This window comes from Bos mutus, chromosome 20 (assembly GCF_027580195.1).
Source record: "Bos mutus isolate GX-2022 chromosome 20, NWIPB_WYAK_1.1, whole genome shotgun sequence".
Classification (NCBI taxonomy): Eukaryota; Metazoa; Chordata; class Mammalia; order Artiodactyla; family Bovidae; genus Bos; species Bos mutus.
Window position 1 is genome coordinate 46779458 of NC_091636.1, and position 25984 is coordinate 46805441.

Sequence of the window (25984 nt, forward strand, 5' to 3'; positions counted from 1 at the left end):
GTGTGGTAGTATGAGCATTCTTTGGCATTGGCTTTATTTGGGATTGAAATGAAAACTGACCTTTTCCAGTTCTGTGACACTGCTGAGTTTTCCAAATAACCTGGCATATTGAGTGTGGCACTTTCACAGCATCATCTTTCAGCATTTGAAATAGCTCCACTGGAATTCCATCATCTCTACTAGCTTTGTTTGTGGTGATGCTTTCTAAGGCCCATTTGACTTCACATTCCAGGATGTCTGGCTCTAGGTGAGTGATCACACCATTGTGATTATCTGGGTGGAGAAGATCTTTTTTGTACAGTTCTGTATATTCTTGCCACCTCTTCTTAATATCTTCTGTTTCTGTTAGGTCCATACCATTTCTGTCCTTTATTGAGCCCATCTTTGCATGAAATGTTCCTTTGGTATCTCTAATTTTCTTGAAGAGATCTCTAGTCTTCCCCATTCTGTTGTTTTCCTCTATTTCTTTGCATTGATTGCTGAGGAAAGCTTTCTTATCTCTTTGTTATTCTTTGGAAACCTGCATTCAGATGCTTATATCTTTCCTTTTCTCCTTTGCTTTTTGCTTCTCTTCTTTTCACAGCTATTTGTAAGGCCTCTTCAGACAGCCATTTTTTTTTTTTTTTGCATTTCTTTTTCATGGGGATGGTCTTGATTCCTGTCTCCTGTACAATGTCACGAACCTCTGTCCAGAGTTCATCAGGCACTTTGTCTATCAAATCTAGTCCCTTAAATCTATTTCTCACTTCCATTGTATAATCATAAGGGATTTGATTTATGTCATACCTGAATGGTCTGTTGGTTTTCCCTACTTTGTTCAATTTAAGTCTGAATTTGGCAGTAAGGAGTTCATGATCTGAGACACGGTAAGCTCCCGGTCTTGGTTTTGCTGACCAAGACCAAAGAGCATCTCCATCTTTGACTGCAAAGAATATAATCAGTCTGATTTCAGTATTGACCATCTGGTGATGTCCATGTGTAGTCTTCTCTTTTGTTGTTGGAAGAGGGTGTTTGCTACAATCAGTGCATTCTCTTGGCAAAACTCTATTAGCCTTTGATCTGCTTCATTCTGTACTCCAAGGCCAAATTTGCCTGTTACTCCAGGTTTTTCTTGACTTCCTACTTTTGCATTCCAGTCCCCTATCATGAAAAGGACATGTTTTTTGGGTCTTAGTTCTAAAAGGTCTTGTAGGTTTTCATAGAACGATTCAATTTCAACTTTTTCAGCGTTACTGGTTGGGCATAGGCTTGGATTACCATGATATTGAATGGTTTGCCTTGGAAAAGAACAGAGATCATTCTGTTGTTTTTGAGACTGCATCCAAGTACTGCATTTTGGACTGTTTTGTTGACCATGATGGCTACTCCACTTCTTCTAAGGGATTCCTGCCCACAGTAGTAGATATAATGGTCATCTGAGTTAAATTCACCCATTCCAGTCCATTTTAATTCATTGATTCCTAGAATGTTGATGTTCACTCTTGCCAACTCCTGTTTGACCACTTCCAATTTGCCCTGATTCATGGACCTGACATTCCAGGTTCCTATGCAATATTCCTCTTCACAGCATCAGACTTTGCTTCTATCCCCAGACACATCCACAGCTGGGTATTGTTTTTGCTTTGGCTCCATCCCTTCATTCTTTCTGGAGTTATTTCTCCACTGATATCCAGTAGCATATTGGACACTTACTGACCTTGGGAGTTCCTCTTTCAGTATCCTATCATTTTGCCTTTAATACTGTTCATGGGGTTCTCAAGGCAAGGATACTGAAGTGGTTTGCCATTTCCTTCTCCAGTGGACCACATTCTGTCAGACCTCTCCATCATGACCTGTCTGTCTTGGGTGGCCCCACATGGCATGGCTTAGCTTCATTGAATTAGACAAGGCTGTGGTCCGTGTGATCAGACTGGCTAGTTTTCTGTGGTTATGGTTTCAGTGTGTCTACCCTCTAATGCCTTCTTGCAACACCTACTGTCTTCCTTGGGTTTCTCTTACCTTGGATGTGGGGTATCTCTTCATGGCTGCTCCTGCAAAGCGCAGCCACTGCTCCTTACCTTGGATGAGGGGTATTTCCTCATGGCTGCCCCCCCGACCTTGAACATGGAGTAGCTCCACTCAGCCTTCCTGCGCTGGTGCAGCCGCTGCTCTTTAGACATGGGGTTGCTCCTCTCGGCCACTGCCCCTGACAGACAGCATTTTAAAAAGCAGAGACATTACTTTGTCAACAAAGTCTGTCCAGTCAAGGCTATGGTTTTTCCGGTAGTCATGTATGGATGTGTAATTTGGACTATAAAGAAAGCTGAGCACCGAAGAATTGATTCTTTTGAACTGTGGTGTTGGAGAAGACTCTTGAGAGTCCCTTGGACTGCAAGGAGATCCAACCAGTCCATCCTAAAGGAGATCAGTCCTGGGTGTTCATTGGAAGGACTTAATGCTGAAGCTGAAACTCCAATACTTCAGCCATCTGGTGCCGAGAGCTGACTCATTTGAAAAGACGCTGAGGCTGGGAAAGATTGGTGGCAGGAGGAAAAGGGGCCAACAGAGGATGAGATGGTTGGATGGCATCACCGACTCAATGGACATGATTTTGGTAAACTCTGGGAGTTGGTGATGGAGAGGGAGGCCCAGCGTGCTGCAGTTCATGGGGTCACAAAGAGTAGGACACAACTGAGAGACTGAACTGACTGAATACCCTTTTTACTAAGGAAGTATACAATATTATGTTATATGATATTCACTTAATTTGTTATTGTTATTTAGCTGCTAAATATATCTGATTATTTTTGAAATGGCATGGACTGTAACCTGCCAAGCTTCTCTGTCCATGGGATTTCCCAAGGAAGAATACTGGAGTGGGCTGCCATTTCCTTTTGCAGGGGATTTACCCATCCCAGGGATTGAACCTGTGTTTCCTGCTTGGAAGGAAGATTCTTCTACTGCTGAGCCACTAGGGAAATCCTCACTTAGTCTGGGGTTCTGTAATTCCTGGTTTTAAACATCTCAACTATTAAATGTTTCTAACATACTTGGAAAGCAATCAGATTCCTGTTTATAAATTTCTAAAATTTAAGGTGGCTTTATATTTATACATCATATAAGGTCTCTTTTCTTCTGTTGTATTTGATCAAACTCTTAAAAAGACAGCCTGTTGTGATACCCCAGAGCAGAACTCTGTTGTCTGTACATCCATTTACCTGGGTTTTGTCTCAGTTTCCCAGTGACAAAAGCAGTTTCTGTTTGAAAATTGAAAACCACAGGGGAAATTTTATTAGGAATAATCCTTGCCAGAGCTTTTCTCTAGGGTTTAGAGGCTCAAAATCTTTACCCTTAGATTTGACTTGATAAAAAAAAAAAAAAAAGGACTATCATAGAACCATGATGCAGTGAACCATGATGGGGGATAACAACTTCCTAATATACCTGCCATAGCTATGCTCCCTTCATCAGAGTAGAAGATGGCATGATACTTCCACTTATAGGAAATAAGACTCCAGAGAAGACTTGGTTTACAGCTGGAATTTAGATTGCTGGTTATTCCCTGCAAGTTGCATCACAGTTCAGATTTTTTTTTTTTCCTTTCTCCTTCTCATCAATCAGATTTCTCCTCTACATACCAGCTCCAACACTTACCTTCTCTTCCCGTTCTCAGATGTTCTTATCTCAGTAGCCTTTTCAAGTCATCTTGTATAATATATGTTGCTTAAAATTAACACAACTTGTTTATTTAGTTTCATAATCTACTCACAACTTATTTTCCAAGTCAAAATTTAACCTTGCTCCCGTAGACCTCTACCATTCCTTTTACTGACAATAAGACTCTCATTAAACCTTCAATTCAAATTATGCTTCTACTAGAATGTTGATTTCAACACCAGGACAATTAGTAGTCAAGTCTTCTCAATGAACTTATTATCTTGTAATATTTACATATGTCTGTTAGAGCCTCCATACTGTTCTGTGTTTATGTTACTTCTAACCACACACACACACATGCACAAAAATAAAAAGTGGGAATATTCAAGGGAAATTGCAACTCCTAACATGGTAGGTTAAATCAAGTTTATTGTATATTTTTCTTAACTTAGAGAATTTACTTTGGATCACTTTACTGGCTACTTTTAAGTAATCACAGTTCAGTTGATAAGTCCACATTAATAATATATATATATATATATTTTTTTTTTTTTTTGGAGCATACTCAAGTCAGGCCACATAGAAGTATGCTAGCAGATTTATATTTAGATTACTGTCATCCTACCTATTTTTATATAATTGTCTGAAGCAACTCAAATTTAATTTAAAGTATCAGATTAAAGCCTTTATTTCAACAGAATATTTCTCTTCTGTGGTTTAAATTCTTAGTTATTTTCTTTCCCTGAGTTCCAAACTCACAAACATTGCTAAGGCCAATATCTGATGGAGGCCTTCCCTCATTATTTGATTGTTCATTAAAAACAACGCAAATAGGCTGATATGTAAGATAATTAAATGTTATTAAGTATCGATTGGGATTCCCTGGTAGCTCAGTTGGTAAAGAATCTGCCTGCAATGCAGGAGACTTCGATTTGATTCCTGGGTTGGGAAGATCCACTGGAGAAGGGATAGGCTACCCACTCTAGTATTCTTGGGCTTCTCTAGATATTAACTTAACAGATGAAGTATCTTTCAAAAAATAGATCTTTTCTATGCTGGTCCACAAAAATATGCAAAGCTTATCAGTTTATTTTACAAAGACTGTACAACCTAACAAGACCTGCATGGGCACACAGATTCCAGACCATTTACATATATTTGACTACAGAGGCAAATATCCAAATAAAATAGCATATGAACTCAAAAAATATGTTGAAAGAATAAGTAATAAGGGCTATTTTAAAAATCCAAGGATTAAGAACATAATAAGGAAATCTATCAACCACTTCATTTGTTGACTGGATGAAAATTGCACAATCTAAGAGTTGAGTTTAAGTTTTATTCAGGGAAGTTACTCAGGACTACAGTCTGGGAGACAGTCTTTCAATAGCTCTGAGGGAAATGCTCTGAAGAGCTGGGAGAGAAGCAAGTGTATATGATTTTTGGCTAGGAAATACATGCAGTCAACTTCAACTATACATCTTGGTGAGTGAAGTTGCTCAGTCGTGTCCAACTCTGTGCGACCCCATGGATTGTAGCCTACTAGGCAAAAATACTGGAGTGGGTTACCATTTCTTTCTCCAGGGAATCTTCCCAACCCAGGGATTGAACCCAGGTCTCCCACATTGGAGGTAGACACTTTAACCTCTGAGCCACCAGGGAAGCATAAGAGGCTACTATCAGTCACAAAAAAGCATATATCAAGTTGATAATTTTAGTTCTTTTCCATGTATAAGAAGATGCACAAATCTGGGTTTATTAAAATTCTCCCTGACTGTGTACATCTAACTGGATAAGGGGCCTGTTGTCCAAAGCACACATCTTGCTATCATTTTAATTTCTTCTCAGCATGCACTATCTATCAGTGATTGCAATGGCTCACAACTTAATCCCTGTATAACTTAATGGTGAGCAATGCTCTTTGCTCTTCTTGTTTACACTGTACATCAATTACTGAAGGAAAAAAATGAGATTATATAAATATGACTGAAAATATCTGAAAAAATTTATCGGTCAATCCTGTTAAGAATTCTAAGCAGAAGGAAATGACTTAAGTATGATGTTTGAATTCCTAACTTGAATATTGAATTGAACAATAGGTGGGGGAAATATTCATTAAGAACGTTTTAGGGAAAATAGATTTAAAAAAATAGATTGCTCATCTCAGATGCACTGGTTCCCTGTTTCAGCCAATTCTGTTTAAATCATGTGAATTAAAAATGTGAAATGCAAGTGAATTAAATTAAAACATATCTAGAAGTGATATCACCATACAATTTCGCATAATTTTAAAACTGAAAAAAATTAAAATACTTATTTCTCATAGTTTAGCAAACCTTATAAAACATACGTATTTTAAGGAATGTAACAGCTTAAAACAATACAAAATTATGGGTCAAGAATCAGTTGGAGATAGCTTAACCCTGTTCTCCCCTCAGTATCTCAGTATATTGTGGCCAACGAGTCAGGTAGGCTGTATTCTCCTATGTTGTCTTATTTAGGGAATATTGTGCCTCAAATTCCACTTAGCTCCAAGAGGCTGAAACAGCCCTTTGCCACAACACTGTCACTAAAGCTCTCTTTCAACATGGCTTCTTACTTTTTTTAATTAAATTTTTATTGAACTATAGTTGATTTACAATGTTGGATTAGTTTCTGCTATACAGAGAAGTGATTCCACTTTATATATACATACATACACATATATATATATATATATATATACATACACACATATGAAAAGTGGTAGTTTCTCACTCATGTCCAACTCTTTGTGACCCCATGGACTGCAGCTCACCAGGCTCCTCCGTCTATGGAATTCACCAGGCAAGAATACTGAAATGTGTTGCTATGTCCTCCTCCAGGGGATCTTCACAACCCAGGGATTGAACCCAGGTCACCCATACTGCAGGCGGATTCTTTACCAGCTGAGCTACCAGAGAAGCAGCCTATACAGTCTATCCTTTTTTTTAGATATCCTTTCCCATATAGGCATACAGTGCGGAACTGGACATGGAACAACAGGCTGGTTCCAAATAGGAAAAGGAGTTCGTCAAGGCTGTATATTGTCACCCTATTTATTTAACTTATATGCAGAGTACATCATGAGAAACGCTGGACTGGAAGAAACACAAGCTGGAATTAAGATTGCCGGGAGAAATATAAAGAACCTCAGATATGCAGATGACACCACCCTTATGGCAGAAAGTGAAGAGGAACTAAAAGGCCTCTTGATGAAAGTGAAAGTGGAGAGTGAAAAAGTGTTGGCTTAAAGCTCAACATTCAGAAAATGAAGATCATGGCATCCGGTCCCATCACTTCATGGGAAATAGATGGGGAAACAGTGGAAACAGTGTCAGACTTTATTTTTCTGGGCTCCAAAATCACTGCAGATGGTGACTGCAGCCATGAAATTAAAAGATGCTTACTCCTTGGAAGGAAAGTTATGACCAACCTAGATAGCATATTCAAAAGCAGAGACATTACTTTGCCAACAAAGGTCCATCTAGTCAAGGCTATGGTTTTTCCTGTGGTCACATATGGATGTGAGAGTTGGACTTTGAAGAAGGCTGAGGGCTGAAGAATTGATGCTTTTGAACTGTGGTGTTGGAGAAGACTTTTGAGAGTCCCTTGGACTGCAAGGAGATCCAACCAGTCCATTCTGAAGGAGATCAGCCCTGAGATTTCTCTGGAAAGAATGATGCTAAAGCTGAAACTCCAGTACTTTGGCCACCTCAAGCGAAGAGTTGATTCATTGGAAAAGACTCTTGCTGGGAGGGATTGGGGGCAGGAGGAGAAGGGGACGACAGAGAATGAGATGGCTGGATGGCATCACTGACTCAATGGACGTGAGTGTCAGTGAACTCCGGGAGTTGGTGATGGACAGGGAGGCCTGGCATGCTGCGATTCATGGGGTCACAGAGTCGGACACAACTGAGCAACTGATTTTTCCCATGTAGGTCATTGAACAGTTTTGGGTAGAGTTCCCTGTGCTATACTTTCTTAAAACTTCAAAACATCTCAGTCTGAAGTGATGAATGCCCAGATGTAAATAATGTGGCAATATTTTGCAAGTGTTAAAAGTCACAGCAGAAAAACTTTTCTAATATGACATCAACTTAGTAATTAGAAGTCTTTCAAATCTATATAATGTGTGAGGTTTTAGATCTATATATTACAGTGATCTTGCATCATATTACATGCTCATTGAATATGAGGACATTTGAAAAGATAAGCTGTGTTTTCCTATATTTTGTATCACACTATATTTTTTCTTAGTAATTTTATGTTTTATTGATGCAGATATATACCTATATTGCATAAATATATATATGTGTGTGCACACATATATAATCTGCTTATTAGAGGCATTTAAAATAATAAATAATAAATGTATTATCAAAATTTAAAATAATATTGGCACCATTTGCAAAATTACTATATTTTATAGTTAAAAATTCATATGTATATATGTGTTTAAATCAAGTGTGACTGGTAATTTAGTATATGTTTCCTCAGAGCTAAATAACAAAAATGGCAGCGTTTGAAAGGGATTTAAAGTGGCTGTTAACGAAATCCAGCTGCTACTTGGGCCTTCCCATGTCTTCTACCCACTCTCATAACTCAAAATCATACTCCAGCAATTATCCCTTTTATTCCTACACTATTTATTCTTCCCTCTACAAATTAACTCCTATCAGCCTACAAACCTCCTGTCAAATTTTCTATATTTCAAACATCATTTCTTAACTTCATTTCATACACCATTTCTCTTTAGTTCTCAGCTTCTCTTAAAACAATGTACACTGAAATCTCAGATTTTAATCCTCTTCCTATTTCCATTCAAGTGACTGTAGTTAGGCTTTCCTTGTGACACTGCTTATAAAGTCACTTTAATGAGAAATTTTAAGTCTCTGTATCACTAGACCTGTCAATAACATTTGGTATACATGGGTATTCTTATAAACTCTTTTCTTTACTTCCAGGAGAATGTGTTGTCCTGATTTTATTTTTACATAGTGGGTCTTTTCTGTCTCCTTTACTATTTCCTTCTCATGTGTCTTAATATGAATCTCTTATAATTGCTACATTCTGTTTTCTAGTTCCAAGTAGCTTGATGTCATCATTATACTGAACTGTGTGTATATTGTGCAGAATGTTGATATTTCAAGACCTATTTTTTGTGGTGACAGAGATCAGGAAAATTATTATAGTCCTATGTATGGTGTGATCATCAATGGATTATGTTGTCTTTTGCATATAAAAGTAAACTATCTTTAATCCTCATAATTGGTAGACATTTAGAAGAGTGCCTTTGTCAGATTAAAAATCACATACTAGGAAGATATGTTATAGTAAAGATATCAATTCCAACATGAGATGCCTAGCTGAAGTGAGCTCCTGGTTTAGTTTATGATACTCCACCCACATATAACCTTACATGTGTAAGAGCCTGACACATGAATGGAATGGAAAGTGAATGGGCTCACCACGTTGAGTCTTTAATGTTTATGACTTCTGTCCTAAAAGGATTTATGATTCCCTATTTCAGTTGTGGTGAAAGGATTGGATCCTTCCTATGGTAATATCTCTCAGGTCTGGAATATGAGGATTCTTCCAGGGGTTACATCTTCTTGCCAATTGCAGCTGTCCCTTGGTTTCTACAGGGTAGGGGTGAGGAGTTGGTTCCAGGAATACCTATATACAAACCCACAGATGCTTAAGCCACTTAGAATGTCAATAGTCAATATATACAGTTGGGCTTCCACATTGCATCTTTCCTATATGAGAATGAAACCACCTGTGGAAATTTCTATCCATGAGTGTCTGAGTCCACAAATTCAAAACCAGTGAATACAAATGACTGACTGTATATTTATTGAAAGGCAATACATGTATAAATAAGCCCATGCAGTTCAAACCCATGTTGTTCAAGGGTCAACTCTACTCACTCAGATACTGAAAAATAGGCCTAGGATGAGTCCATGGACCCACTGGAACCTCTGTAAGATAAGCTGGCTCAAAAGTCACTGCATTCCTAGAATCTATTTATTTCCATCTTAACTTCAGGAATCTGATAGGGCTAGAGGTCAGTTGTTACCTCTAGGTGGCATTATATGTTCTTTCCTCAAGAGACTACTCTTCAAACAGTCTGGATCTGTGACTGGTTGTCATAGTGGTTCAAAGGCCCTTCTTAGATTTGGTCCACTGTTACTGCTTCAACAGCATAAAGCCCACTGCCTCCTTGGCAAACTCTCATGCAGTCACACTAAGCCCATACAGCTCTTTGAACGAGCCAGGCTAACCCTTATTTTAAGGCATTGGTACTATTTCTCCTTTGTTGAATTCTTCCCCCCGCCCCAAATATCCCCATGCCTAACCCTATCACCTATGTCAAATTATGAGTCAAATATCAGTTTTTCATAAAGTTGACTCTAATCACTGTTTTTACAGGTTAAAACTTATCCACTTATCCACATACCAACCAGCCCTGATATTCATTGCCTATTTTTTCCATAGCATGCCTCGTTTACTTGTATATTACCTATTTACATATATATTAGATTTGTTTATACTCCCTCATTATTATTAAAATTCCACATTTTTTTCATTTTCTATAAAGAAAATTAGGTATTGGCAACTATATATATATATATATATATATATATATAACAATAAACCCATGTATAAGTGGAAAGTCCATGTATATGACCTGTGAAATCATCGGTCATTGGACTTAAAAAGAATTCAGATTATTTAAAGTCTTCTGACACTGTAAATAGAAATCATCTTCATTTCCAATTGTAATATTTTTCTGATTTTTTTTTTTGCTATTTCTTCTTGAAATTATTTTCAAAATGTGAGTAAACACAGCAATAAAGAAAAATATTGAAAATTAGAAATATTTGGCACTGCATGTTTTTTTGTAAGACAAATAGAAAGTTATCCAGACTTAGTCAATGGGAAAGGTGATCATTGATGGTACACTTGTGTATTGTGCAGAGCGAGGGGAAAGGAAAGAAGTAAAAAGGAGGGGACTCTGGGAATTGCAAAGATTGGAGAGAGGAGGAGGAAAATCACTGGTCTCCTCAGAAAATCTTCTTAAGCCTAGAGTTGCATCCATGGAGGTCACTTTCTGAAGGCCTGGGTTTCAGATTTCTGAAGGTCTGTAGGAATAAGGGAATGAGTTATCTGCATTAAGAGCACAACAAACATAAACATTTTCCTACCCCTCAGTTCAGTTCAGCTCAGTCGCTCACTCTTTGTGACCCCATGGACTGCAGCACGCCCAGCCTCCCTGTCCATCATCAACTCCCAGAGTTTACTCAAATTCATGTCCATTGGTTTGGTGATGCCATCCGGCCATCACATCCTCTGTCGTCCTCTTCCCCTTTCACCTTCAATCTTTCCCAGAATCAGAGTCTTTTCCAAGGAGTCAGCTCTTTGCATGAGGTGGCCAAAGTATTAGAGTTTCAGCTTTAGGATGAGAACTTCCAATGAACACCCAGGACTGATCTCCATTAGGATGGACTGGTTGGATCTCCTAGCAGACCAGGGGACTCTCAAGAGTCTTCTCCAACACCACAGTTCAAAAGCATCAATTCTTTGGCACTCAGCTTTCTTCACAGTCCAACTATCACATCCATACATGACCACTGGAAAATCATAGCCTTGAATAGATGGAACTTTGATGGCAAAGTAGTCTCTGCTGTTTAACAGACTGTCTAATTGGTCATAACTTTTCTTCCAAGGACCAAGTGTCTTTTAATTTCATGACTGCAATCACCATCTGCAGTGATTTTGGAGCCCAAAATAATAAAGTCAGCCACTGTTTCCAATATTTCCCCATCTATTTCCCATGAAATGATGGGACCAGATGCCATGATTTTAGTTTTCTGAATGTTGAGTTCTAAGCCAACATTTTCACTCTCCTTTTTCACTTTCATCAAGTGGCTCTTTAGTTCTTTACTTTCTGCCATAAGGGTGGTGTCATCTGCATATCTGAGGTTATAGATATTTCTGCAGGCAATCTTGATTCAAGCTTGTGCTTCATTCGGCCCAGTGTTTCTCATGATGTACTATGCATACAAGTTAAATAAGCAGGATGACAATATACTGCCTCGACGTCCTCCTTTTCCTATATGCAACCAGTCTGTTGTTCTATCACCAGTTTTAACTGTTGCTTCCTGACCTGCATACAGATTTCTCAAGAGGCAGATCAGGTTGCCTGGTAATCCTAGGTCTTTAAGAATTTTAGTTTGTTGTGGTCCACACAGTCAAAGGCTTTGGCATAGTCAATAAATCAGAAGTAGATGCTCTTCTGGAATTCTCTTGCTTTTTTGGTGATCCAACGGATGTTGGCAAATGGATCTCTGGTTATTCTGCCTTTTCTAAAACCAGCTTGAACATCTGGAAGTTCACAGTTCACTAGCTGTTGAAGCCTGCCTTAGAGAGTTTTGAGCATTACTTTACTAGCATGTGAGATGAGTGCAACTATGTGGTAGTTTGAGCATTCTTTGGAATTGCCTTTCTTTGGGATTGGAATGAAAACTAACCTTTTCCAGTTCTGTGGCCACTGCTGCATTTTCCAAATTTTATGGAATATTGAGTGCAGCACTTTCACAGCATCATCTTTTAGGATTTGAAATAGTTCAACTGGAATCCCATCACCTCTACTAGCTTTGTTCGTAGTGATGCTTCCTAAGGCCCACTTGACTTCACATTTCAGCATATCTGGCTTTAGGTGAGTGATCACACCATCATGATTATCTGGGTCATGAAGATATTTTTGTATAGTTGTTCTGTGTATTCTTGACATCTTTTCTTAATATCTTCTGCTTCTGTAGGTCCATACCATTTCTGCCCTTCATTGAGCCCATCTTTGCATGAAATGTTCCCTTGGTGTCTTTAATTTTCTTGAAGAGATCTCTAGTCTTTCCCATTCTACTGTTTACCTCTCTTTCTTTGCACCAATCACTGAAGAAGGCTTTCTTATCTCTCTTTGCTATTCTTTTGAAATCTGCATTCAAATGGTTATATTTTTCCTTTTCTCCTTTGCTTTTTGCTTCTCTTCTTTTCACAGCTATTTGTAAGGTCTCTTCAGACAGCCATTTTGCTGTTTTGTATTTCTTTTAATTGGGGATGATCTTGATACCTGTCTCCTGTACAATGTCATGAATCTCCATCCATAGTTCATCAGACACTCTGTTTATTTTATCTAATCCCTTAAATCTGTTTCTCACTTCCACTGTATAATCCTAAGGGATTTGATTTAAGTCATACCTGAATGGTCTAGTGGTTTTCCCTACTTTCTTCAGTTTAAGTCTGAATTTGGCAATAAGGAGTTCATGATCTGAGCCACAGTCAGCTCTTGGTCTTGTTTTTGCCTACTCTGTAGAGCTTCTCCACCTTTGGCTTCAAAGAATATAATCAATCTGATATCAGTGTTGACCATTTGGGGATGTCCATGTGTAGAGTCTTCTCTTGTGTTGTTGGAAGAGGGTGTTTGCTATGACCAGTGCATTTTCTTGGCAAAACTCCATTAGTCTTTGCCCTACTTCATTCCATATTCCAAGGCCAAATTTGCCTGTTACAGGTGTTTCTTGACTTCCTACTTTTGCATCCCAGTCCCCTATAATGAAAAGGACATCTTTTGGGGTGTTAGTTCTACAAGGTCTTGTAGTTCTTCATTGAACCATTCAACTTCAGCTTCTTCAGCGTTACTGGTAGTGACATAGACTTGGATTACTGTGATATTGAATGGTTTGCCTTGGAAACGAACAGAGACCATTCTGTCGTTTTGAGATTGCATCCAAATACTGCATTTCTGACTCATTTACTATGGTGGCTACTCCATGTCTTCTAAGGGATTCTTTCCCACAGTGGTTGATATAATGATCATCTGAGTTAAATTCACCCATTCCAGTCATTTTAGTTTGCTGATTCCTAAACTGTCGATGTCTAGTCAGGTTATGGTTTTTCCAATAGTCGTGTATGGATGTGAGAGTTGGACTGTGAAGAAAGCTAAGCGCCGAAGAATTGAAGCTTTTGAACTGTGGTGCTGGAAAAGACTCTTGAGAGTCCCTTGGACTGCAAGGAGATCCAACCAGTCCATTCTAAAGGAGATCAGTCCTGGGTGTTCTTTGGAAGGAATGATGCTAAAGCTGAAACTACAGTAATTTGGCCACCTCATGTGGAGTTGACTCATTGGAAAAAACTCTGATGCTGGGAGGGATTGGGGACAGGAGGTGAAGGGGATGACAGAAGATGAGATGGTTGGATGCCATCACTGACTCGATGGATGTGAATTTGAGTGAACTCCGGTAGTTGGTGATGGACAGGGAGGCCTGGCGTGCTGCAATTCATGGGGTCACAAAGAGTCAGACACAATTGAGCAACTGAACTGAACTGAACTGAAACTGGTGACGTTCACTCTTGCCATCTCCTTTTTGACCACTTCCAGTTTGCCTTGATTAATGGACATAAAATTCCAGGTTCCTATGAAATATTGCTCTTTACAGCATCACATCTTGCTTCCATCACCAGTCTCATCCACAACTGGGTGCTATTTTTGCTTTGGCCCCGTCTTTTCATTCTTTCTGGAATCATTTCTCTACTGATCTCCAATAGCAATTTGGGAACCTACAGACATGGGGAATTCATCTTTCCTACCCCTGGCAGTATTTTTAGTGTACTGATGTGCAGCTAACTCCTTTAAACTACATTCATGCATTCATTTACTTCTTAAATATTTAATGGATTCTAGTATATTTTTGGTTCAAATAGGATGGTGACAAGTTTATGGAAGTTGGTCAGATGTCCATAGCATCTGGCAGTTACCTTTAGTATAATTGATATGGACCAACATATGGTAAAAAGTAGCTACCTACACATGATGATCTGGAGGGACACAATGTGCAAAATTTCTAATTATTCTATTTGCAAGGAATACATAGAAGTAAGCTTTAAGCAAAAGAGAAGGAAGGGTCTTCTATGATGTGTTACAAAATACATAACCACTTGCCATATATTGTAATTTTGTTTGTTCATTTCACTTGTATGGAATGACCTTCCTCAATTTTTCTGTTTAAGAAAATCCTTTTGAAGTTTCAAAGCTCATTTCACATGCCATCTTCCTCACTGAATAACTGAAGTTACGAGTTCTTTGAAGGTGAAACTCACTCATTCGTATAATTGTGTTCCCAGTGAATAGCAGAGCAAACACTTAGTATGTATTTGTTTCGTGATTCAATGAGACATTCTTGAATTTTTGTCTTAATTATTTTTCTGGTCCATCTACTGTCACAGCAAGTTTCTGATAACAATGAGACAAATTTTTCACTCTCTTTTATATATTAATATTTTCTCCCCTTTATCCCGAAACATTTGATGAAAAAATATAAAGTGACATTGTTTCAATGTCTTTCAAATTCTTTATGTAAACACTGACTATGGCATACATGCACACATGTGCATGCAAACACTAGTAACTTCCTATACCTAAATATCTACTTTGTCCTAGTGAAGCTCCTATTAAAAGCTGAAAGCTCGAACAGGTTAGATTGTCTGATCCTGATGGTATGCTTTCCTCAGAATATCATCCTACCTCTACCTATATGTTATTAATTTCTTTTTGTAGAAAATAGCCCACAAGTTTTCAAGATAAGAACATAGATTTCTATGTGATTAATTCATATAGAAAACTAATTCTAGTGTGCTTCTCCCACCCAAGGAAATCTATTTGCTCCTCTATTTTCGAATGTAGGGCATTACAGAGAACTCGATAGGTGTTCCATATGATTTCTGTGAAATGTTTACAAAGATCAGAAAAAAAAATTTGCACTGATAAATTATTTGCTTAAGCATTAGATATAGTAAGGAAAATACTCAGAACTATACTAACACATACCTTTATAATAACTTAAAAGAACTAATACTTAAAGTAGGTATTTTGTACTTTTCTATGTATCTATTCTAAACCAATGATACTTTATCATCCCCAGAATTGTATGCTCCATGAATGTCAAGACATTAGCAAAGACTTGCAAAAACAACCTTTGTATTGTATATAGTAGCATGCTATCCACCACTTATTGCCTATGTGAACTTGAAAAATTTATCTTCTCTAAGCCCTGAGATGGCAACCCACTCCAGCATTCTTGCCTGGAAAATTCCATGGACCGAGGAGCCCGGTAGGCTACAGTCCATGGGGTCACAAAGAGTCCGACATGACTGAGCGACTTCACTTCACTTCACTTCAAGCCCTAGTTTCTTCAGTTCTAAAATGAGGCTAACAATGAATGAATTGCTTGAATGTAATTATTATTAAGTAAAGTATCTAAAGTGCTTGGAACAAAGATGACATTTAAATATTATTTTTAAAATAGATTAAATTAAAATAGATGAACTTTGAAGGCTTCCCAGTTCTCTGGGTAGTGGATCCCTGTATATCAGAATCAGGAGTGATGTTAGTAATGACTATCTGCAATTAGATAATCCTTGTAAGAAAATACATGAATGCAGAGAATTTTGTCAAACATACCATTCAAAACTTTGTTTCATTTTGATAAAAGTTAGTTCTAATAGGAAATGCATTTTTGAAATGATTCACAGGAGACTATATGGTTTTAAAGATACATTCTCCACCTTTCTGTCCATTGAGAGAGAATGACTAGGAAATTTTAAAGTGTGTATTTTCTTCTGAGTTTCAAAAGATTATCTTTCAGGTTGATTTTAGGCTCTGTAAAATTTTGATAACAGGCTGTTAGAGTTGATGTGTTTACTATGATTTTTCCATTGGGTAAGCTACATACATATTGTGTGAAGTGAGGGTCTTAAAGTACACCTCAGTGCATTTTTGAACAAATTATTGTTACTTGAGGGGAAAAAAAAAAAAAACCTAAAATGAGTCAAAGACTTGCCCCACCTGAACATTGAAAATGTTGCCACTTTTTGAAATTCTTGCTTCAACCAGTTAATTATATAATGAACATTAGGAAAATTTTGAGTTGAATATATATATATATATATATATATATATATATATATTCTTCAATACCCTATGGATATGTGGATTTTTTTCAGTGGAAGGACAAATGTCCTACAAATATGAAGAAATAGTAAAGATCATATTAACCTTTAAAATGCATGAAAAAACTCAAATTTTAAACACTGTTTACTTTTAGAACATAATCTTTTAACAATGATGACAAAATATTTCTTATACATCTCATATACACAGTTGCATTTTTACTGTTGATTTTCCTTAAAAATTAAATAAGGAAGAGGGATTATTACCTACATCTATATAGAAATAAACCAAAGGGTATCTAGGGTGCAGGGGCCATTGTTTAACAATCAAGAGAGGAAATAAGAGGGATAAAAATGTCAATACTATCGAGACCCATAATTTGGAGTCTGTGAGAACAAGCTTCGCAGAGCACACAAAAGAGACAAAGCTTTTGTTCAAGAAGAACTAAAGCTTTCAATCTTATCCTGTAGCCAGCACTTTCTCTGTAATGTGTAGGAGTACATAAGATTTTAAAATCATTTAAGCAATGCAAATGTAAAGTGTCCTTTTGGAATTCTAGGAAAGTATTCTTCCTGATATTCACTGTAAGATTACTTCATTCATTATCATTCAGTGACTATATATAGATCTTTCACACAAAATCCTGGGGATGTTAAACTGAAAACCATTTTGGTAATATCATATGAGTCCATTAACATCAGAGAAATCTGTGCTGATATATTTTATTTCATTTTATTTTGCTTTACTTCTATATCCATCTTCAATGATAGTCCTTTTCCTATGAATCACTTCAAACTGGAGCTCTGGGATTTTGCTATCATATTCCTGTAATTCTCTAATCTATTTATAGAACTTTGATATTATCAGGAGCAATTTATTTAATCTTAAAACAAACTCTGTACTGTTTATATGGACTTTAATATTCCCAATTGAAAAAGCATTTTCTCTAGGTTGACAATAATTGGTATTTGGTTATTACTGATATTCTCAAGTTTTCAGTTATTTTATTTACATAATCTATTCAAGAATCTCATTCTTTAAAGTCCACATTATTTAAAAGACTAAACTTAACTTTTAGTATATTTCCATTAAAGATCATGAAAAGAGTTAAAAAAAAAAAAATCCAGTGAAGGATTCACAGGAAATAGAAAGTATTAACAACAAATTTCTTAAGTGAAGCCCTCTATTTTTATCTTTTTATTAATATTTTTCTTTAGACCCTCTGTATCATGTTTAGTATATGAAAATATGTTTGGATATTTAAGACAACTTCATCATTAAAATAATACCATAAAGTTTTCATGTTTTTATCATCATTATTCTTGAACAACTCACTTTGTAAATTACCATTTTAAACTAACTCCTAGACAACTTAAAACATTTTGGCTTATTCCTCTAATTAGTGATTTTCTTAGAGACTGCATTATTTTCTGACATATTACAAAATATAACAGAAACAAGAGAACAAATCTTCAAACTTCAGGAGGTCCTGACAGACTTTCCATCACAAATACATACTTTAAAAAGAATCTTTTCCTATAAAGGGAAAACAAACCTAAACAACCGGGGGGGAAATAAAAAAAAAGAGAGAGAAAGAGAATAAGCCATCTTTCTCTATGGAAAATAAAACGAAAGTATCAATTCCTACATTGATAATAATAGGTAGAACTAATTAAAGTGATACTTAGATTGTTTCTTCAAATTTTACTAAGTGCTTATTATAGACATTGTGTTAAGTGTTAAATTTGAAACTAAACAGACATGATTTCCAACTTGAAAGTAATCAAACTATAATTGGCAATGCAACTAACAATCTATTGCTATAAATTCTAATATAAAATATTCAAGATTCTGTATGAGTATGACAGTGGGCATTTAGTCCACAGATAAGGGATTGGATGAGGTTCCAAGGGTAAGTAATAGGCAAAGTGGACAGGGTTCCAGGGATGGAGAAAGCAAAGAAAAGATTCCACAAGGAGAAAAACACATAAGATGCGAGAAGTCCTCTGAAGGTTTGGGATTTTATGCATCTACTAGTTAGCAAGTTAGCCTACAGTGGTATCAGAAATGCCTTTAACAAATAGAAGGCATGCAAGTCCTAGATCAGGAACAAAAGACATTATTACTGCAAGGCAACAGAGTGGCCTCTCTGTTCATGTTTTCACCTTACTGCCTAAAGTCCATGGTGGTGGGAGGGGAGGTGCCTAGACTGGGCCCCAGGGATGCTGTTCACACAATAAGTTTATGGGATGGCTGGGGAAGTAGAGTTTATGAAACTTCATTCTTATAAAGGATTGTAAACCATATGTCCAACCTTTGCCTCATAGAGAGAGAAAGATCATATTTATTATCCTGGATAGCAAAATGGAAGTGTCCTCTGCTCTGGAAGCAGACACTCTAACCTAGCTCCTAAGTCTGTTCACCACTCAGTCTTCAGGAGTTAGTCTTATACAAAAGATTAAAAAAAAAAGAAAGAAAGAAAGAACGTACCTCTGTTTGCAAGACATGTAGAAACAGAGAAACCATGCTTTGGTTAGAAGCATGGTTAGAAGCCTTGGTTAGAAGCATATCAGAAGTGCCTTTTCCCTGAAAGGCTGAAATAATTTGTACGTGAATATAATTAAATGTATCTCTTTGGGCTGGAGTCTGAGGAATAGAACTCTGCTGACTGTCCCCAATTCTTCCACTGTTAGGATCAGTTGAGGATTTGGATTCCTCCTGAGAAACATTTTTATGATTTACATTTCCCAGGAAATTATCTTCTTTCAAGGTGATATTAAAACTCATTTGCATAAGATTTTGTAAAATGTTTTTATGGTATTTTAAATTCCCTGTATTAGTCCCCTTACATTTCAAATTTTCAGTGTTTGTATCTATTCCTTTACTTCCCATTAGGTTTTGAATATTTTATTTCAATTTTTGTAAAAATCTTTTGAAGTTTTAAAGCAGTCGTGATCCCCCTTATTTTTCAAGTAATGTTATCTGATTTTATTTTTATTATTTCATCATTTTACTCATTGTTCAAACTGTGTGATTTAGATACTTATGTAATTTATCACCAGTGATCCTTTCTGTTTCTTATATCTCTAAATAACCCATTGTGGTAGTTTTTGCTTTGTTTTTCCTAATTGGGATTTGAGCTTTCTTTTTCTATTTCAGAAAAACCTCCTCAATCACCAATAATCTCTCCTACTGTCATTTTATTTCTTTTGTCTCTTTCATAAGCAATTCAAGCTAAAGTGATATATACTTAGTGTATATATTAAGTATATACACTTACTTCTCCAAATCTTTAGTCTTCAAATATCTGTTTTCTAATCTGATTTTTTCTCTACTAGCCTCTACATTCAGTGAAAATTTGTCCTATTTGTACTAACACTTTTTTTTTTTTTTTTTCAGATCATTTGATCTGGCCTCTGAATGTTGAATTTTATTAAGGTTCAACTCTGGAGACTCTTCTCAACAAGTTACTATTTTTAGGCAAAGCCATTTACTTCTTGATGGTGCCATGATTCTAAAATTGATCCTAGACTCCTGAACCCTCTGAATACATATTGATACAATCAACCAGTAATTTAAAATTTCTACTTGATGACTCAATAAAATATGAGTCAACTATCCAAAATGACTTATTATTTCTATTAGCCTTGAAACTCCAAATTTCCCCCTTCTTCTGTGTTTTCTATCTCAAAATAGATAACAACCAAGCATCCACTGAGTTTCCAGGTTACAAATACAGGAATTTCTAATAATATTTTTGCTTATTTCAACTAGCATTCCCCACCTATCACTATATTCTGTATTTCCTGATTCCAACAATCTTTATCAGTTTTATCAAGATTTGTATAGCCAAATCATGATCTTCAAACAGAAAAAAATGTAATTTCTTCCTTAGCTATTTTCATTTAAATATTGGTCTATATTCCATTTCCCACATTTCAGAAGTGTGATCTTTTTAAAATGTACAGCTCATTATTGATGAATTCCACATTAAGTTTAAATATTGATGAACGAAGGAACTATAAATATTTTAATCAAGTTTTTGTTTTGTTTGTTTCTTGGAACAGTATCTAATAAATATGCTGGGGCCAGCATGTTTTTCAATTGAATTTCTACATATTTTCTTTATATCAGTACTATTCAATTCACTGGTTATAAATGCAAATAAACCATGGGCTCAGTTTGCAAAGAAATCTCCATGTTTAGCAGATAAGTAACACTGAACTTGTAGATATTGCTTGCTTACAAGAAAGACTGGGCAACCTCAAATATCTTTGTTGAATGGTGTCATCTGGTAACCTCCTCATTCAAGGTCTAGTCAATTACTCTGTGCCACTCCTAAATAATTTCTGTTCCTTAATGACTTAGACTAAAACACACAGTCTTCTTAGTTTAGTTTTCTCCTAGAATTATTCCAAGGTGGGTAATTTATGAAGAATAAAATTTCATGGGCAAAAGTTGTCTACTTCTTTGACTTAATCTCTTCTCTGACATTTGAACAAAGCTAGGGGAGGTGATGGGATTCCAGATGAATTATTTCAAACCCTAAAAGATGATACTGTGAAAATGCTGAACTCAATATGCCAGCAAATATGGAAAACTCAGCAGTGACCACAGGACTGGAAAAGGTCAATTTTCTTTCCAATGCCAAAGAATGCTCAAACTATTGCACAATTGCATTCATTTCACATGCCAGTAAAATAATGCCCAAAATTCTTGAGCAAGGCTTCAACATTACATGATGCAAGAACTTCCAAATGTTCAAGTTGGATTTAGAAAAGGCAGAGGAACCAGAGATCAAATTGCAAACATCCATTGGATCATTGAAAAAGCAAGAGAATTCCAGGGAAAAAAAATAAATCTACTTCTACTTTATTGATTACATCAAAGGCTTTGATTGTGTAGATCAAAACAAACTGTGGAAAATTCTTAAAGAGATGGGAATATCAGACCCCCTGACCTGCTTCCTGAGAAATCTATATGCAGGTCAGGAGGCAACAGTTAGAACCAGACATTGAACAGAACCATGACTGGTTCCAAATAGAAAAAGGAGTATGTCAAGGCTGTATATTGTCACCCTGCTTATTTAACTTCTATGCAGAGTACATCATGCAAATTGCCAGGCTGGATGAAGCTCAAGCTGGAATTAAGATTGCTGGGGGAAATATCAATAACCTTAGATATGCAGATGACACCTCTCTTATGGCAGAAAGAGAAGAGGAACTAAAGAGCCTCTTGATGAAAGTGAAAGAAGAGAGTGAAAAAGTTGGCTTATCTCAGCATTTCAAAAAACTGAGATCATGTCATCTGGTCTCATCACTTCATGGCAAATAGATGGGGAAACAATGGAAATAGTGAGAAACTTTATTTTCTTGGACTCTAAAATTACTGCAGATGGTGACTGCATCCATGAAGTTAAAAGACACTTGCTCCTTGGATGAAAAGCTATGACCAACCTAGACAGTATATTAAAAAGCAGAGACATTACTTTTCCAACAAAAGTTCACCTAATCAAAGCTATCATTTTTCAGTAGTCATGTAAGGATGCAAGAGTTGTACCATAAAGAAAGCTGAGTGCCAAATAATTTATGTTTTTGAACTGTGGTGTTGGAGAAGACTCTTGAGAGTCCCTTGTACTGCAAGGAGATCAAACCAGTCAATTCTAAAGGAAATCAACCCTGAATATTCATTGGAAGGACTGATTATGGTAAAATCAAAACAAACTTTATGGCCAACCCAATAATTTGAATTTCTAAAAAGATCTGACATGATATGGGGGAACCACACTTGGAAAACCACCTGTTTAAATTGGATACACAAAATTTTAGAACTGCAGTAAGATATTATAGTTTCCCAACCTTCTATTTTGGTAGGAAAAGCATGTCAATACTTATTGAAAATTCTCCAACTTCACTGCCATTAGGATCTTCATCTAGGACTCTTAATTTAAGTCACCAATAATCTGATGGTACTAGAAATATATGGAGGGGGTTCAATTTTCCAGAACTCCAGAGGAAATAATAAATCAACACTTTAATTTTAAATTTTCTGAAATGTATTAAGATACTCTATAGGTCATTCAGATACTACTCAACATATTCTTTCTAAAATATACATATTCATACACACACAAGCAGATTCATAAAACAAAAGTAACGCTGGTTATAAAACAGGATAGAGAGATTAGTTTTGGAGTGTTTCTAGTAATTCACAATGGAATGATAAAATATAATCAACCAAAATTCATGAACAGATGCAGAAATATGGGATCATTTAACAGTATCATATAAAAACAACAATGAATACTAAGATGTTCTACTTAAACCACAGATAATAAACATTGAGGGATAAACTGTTCAAATTATAGACAAAGATCATTAAGCTGATGAAAAAGAAGCCTATATACATGTAGCCTAAAATATTTATTATATGAGAATCCAAGTTCAGTTCTCTCCAGTCTCTCAGTTGTGTCTGACTCTGCAACCCCATGGACTAATGCACGCCAGGCCTCCCTGTCCATCACCAACTCCCGGAGTTTACCCAAACTCATGTCCATTGAGTCGGTGATGCCATCCAACCATCTCATCCTCTATCATCCCCTTCTCCTCCTGTGCTCAATCTTTCACAGGATCAGGGTCTTTTCAAATGTGTCAGTTCTTTGCATCAGGTGGCCAAAACATTGGAGTTTCAGTTTCAGCATCAGTCTTTCCAATGAATATTCAGGACAGAGAGTACAGAGAAGCCATGATTAAAATAATAGAAAAATTTCATGTAAACACTAATAAAATTGGATACAGTTATATAAATACAAATTCACAACCATAATAAAGTTTTAACACACCCCTCTTAGGAGCTAGTTTAACAAGCAGACAGAAATAATACCAATGATTTGGTCAACATATATAAACTAAGATATATACCATTAAAGTTATTAACTGATCGTTCAATTGGAAAAATAACTGAATTGACCAAAAGCAGGGCATAACGTTTCAATAGTTTTCAAAGGGATACAGTGCCAGTACAAATGTTCTCTGTATGCCAAAAATTCAACTATATTCTAAAGTTAAAGCATCTCTTTTAAATAGCATGCAGTTTAAAGAAAACAATTAGGAAAAAGTGCACTATATTGAATAAGCAAATATTTATCTGGAAGTAGGAAAATAACAAGTTTTCCTTTTAAAGAATTTAAAAAAATAACACATCATTGATTAAGCAGATTAAAATTTAAAGGAAAGAATTACAGGAGGCACTCAGGATCATTGCCATTAATTAGGAGAGAGAACAGGTCTGTAGATTTTTGAAATTGAAAATAAAGTGATACTTCAGTTGGATAAATTTTGGGAAATATATTTGAAAATTTTAAATGCAACAGATCATATTCTGGAAAAAATACATTATTAAGACAGATCCCAAATAAGAAAATTAAATTGTTTTATATTTATTAAGTAGGTTGAGTTTGTATTGAAAGCTTTCCACAGAGAAAACTGACAGCTTAGTAGTTTCACCAGTTAATTATATTAAATATGTAAGAAAAAATAACAGTATTTACCTAAGGAAGGGGCTTCCCAGGTCACTTAGTGATAAATAATCTGCCTGCCTAACAGGAGACATGGGTTCGATCCTTGTGTCTGGAAGATTCCTAGAGAAGGAAATAGCCACCCACTGGTATTCATGCTTGTAAAACCTATGTAGAGGAACATAGAAGGCTATAGTCCATGTAATCTCAAAGAGTCTGACACAAATTAGTGACTAAACCACCACCACCACCTCTACCTTACAGAAACCCTTGAGATTAGAAATGAGGAAACATCCTTCATCTCTAGTTATAAGGTCATCTTGCCTTAAGTGTTACAGACCCATTATATTATCAAGTATTGAAACAAAAATCTTAAAATATTAATAATGTGAATAACCAGTATGGTTAAAGATAATATGCCACTATCTAGATGCCCTCATTTTGAGAGCTCAGTTGATTAGTCAATTAAACTTTATTATAATAACAGAGGACAGGAGTTAAATCATGTAATTATCATCTAGCTGTTGTTCAATCTATCAGTTGTGTCCAACTGTTTGAAACCCCACGGACTGAAGCATTCCAGGCTTTCCTGTCCTGTACCATCTTCCTGAGCATGCACAAACCCATGACCATCGAGTCAGTGATACCTTCCTATTGTCTCATCCTCTGTCATCCCCTTCTCCTCCTGCCTTCTATCTTTTCCAGGATCAGGGTTCTTTATGGTCCAACTCTGACATCCATACATGACTACTGGAAAAGCCAAAGCTTTGACTATATGGACATTTGTTGGCAAAGTAATGTCTCTGCTTTTTAATATGCTGTCTGTTTTTAATACACTGCCTAGGTTTGCCATAGTATTTATTCCAAGGAACAAGTGTCTTTTAATTTCATACTGGCAGTCACTGTCCACAGTGATTTTGGAGCCCAAGAAAATAAAGTCTCATTTTTTCCATTGTTTCACCATCTATTTGCCATGAAGTGATATGGGATTGGATGCCATGATCTTTGTTTTTTGAATATTGAGTTTTAAGCCAGCTTTTTCACTCTCCTCTTTCAGTTTCACCAGGAGACTTTTTAGTTCCTCTTCACTTTTTGTCATAAGAGTGTGTCAACTGTATATCCGATATTATTGATATTTCTCCCTGCAATCTTAATTCCAGCTTCTGTTTCATCCAGTCTGGCATTTCACATGCACTGTCTATATAAGTTAAGTAGGATGACAATATACACCTTCACACACTTCTTTCCCAATTTTGAACCTGTCTGTTGTTCCACGTCTAGTTCTAACTGTTGTTTCTTGACCTGCATACAGGGTTTCTCAGGCAGCAACTAAGATGGTCTGGAAGTCCCGTATCTTGAAGAATTTTCTCCAGTTTGTTGTGATCCGCACAGTCAAAGGCTGCATAGTCAATGAAGCAGATGGTTTTCTGGAATTCTCTTGCTTTTTCAATGATCCAATAGATGTTAGCAACTTGATTTCTGGTTCCTCTGCCTTTTCTAAACCCAGCTTGTACATCTGGAAGTTCTCAGTTCACATTGTGATGAAGCCTAGCTTGGAGGATTTTGAGCATGACATTGCTAGAATGTGAAATGAATGCAATTGTTAGGTAATCTAAGTGTTTTTTGGCATTGCCCTTCTTTGAGATTGGAACAAAAACTGACTTTTTCTAGTCCTGTGGCCACTGCTGAGCTTTCCAAAGTTACTGGCATATTTATTGCATTACTTTAACAGCATCATTTTTTAGGTTTTGAAACAGCTCAGCTGGAATTCCATCACCCCCATTAGCTTTGTTTGTAATGAT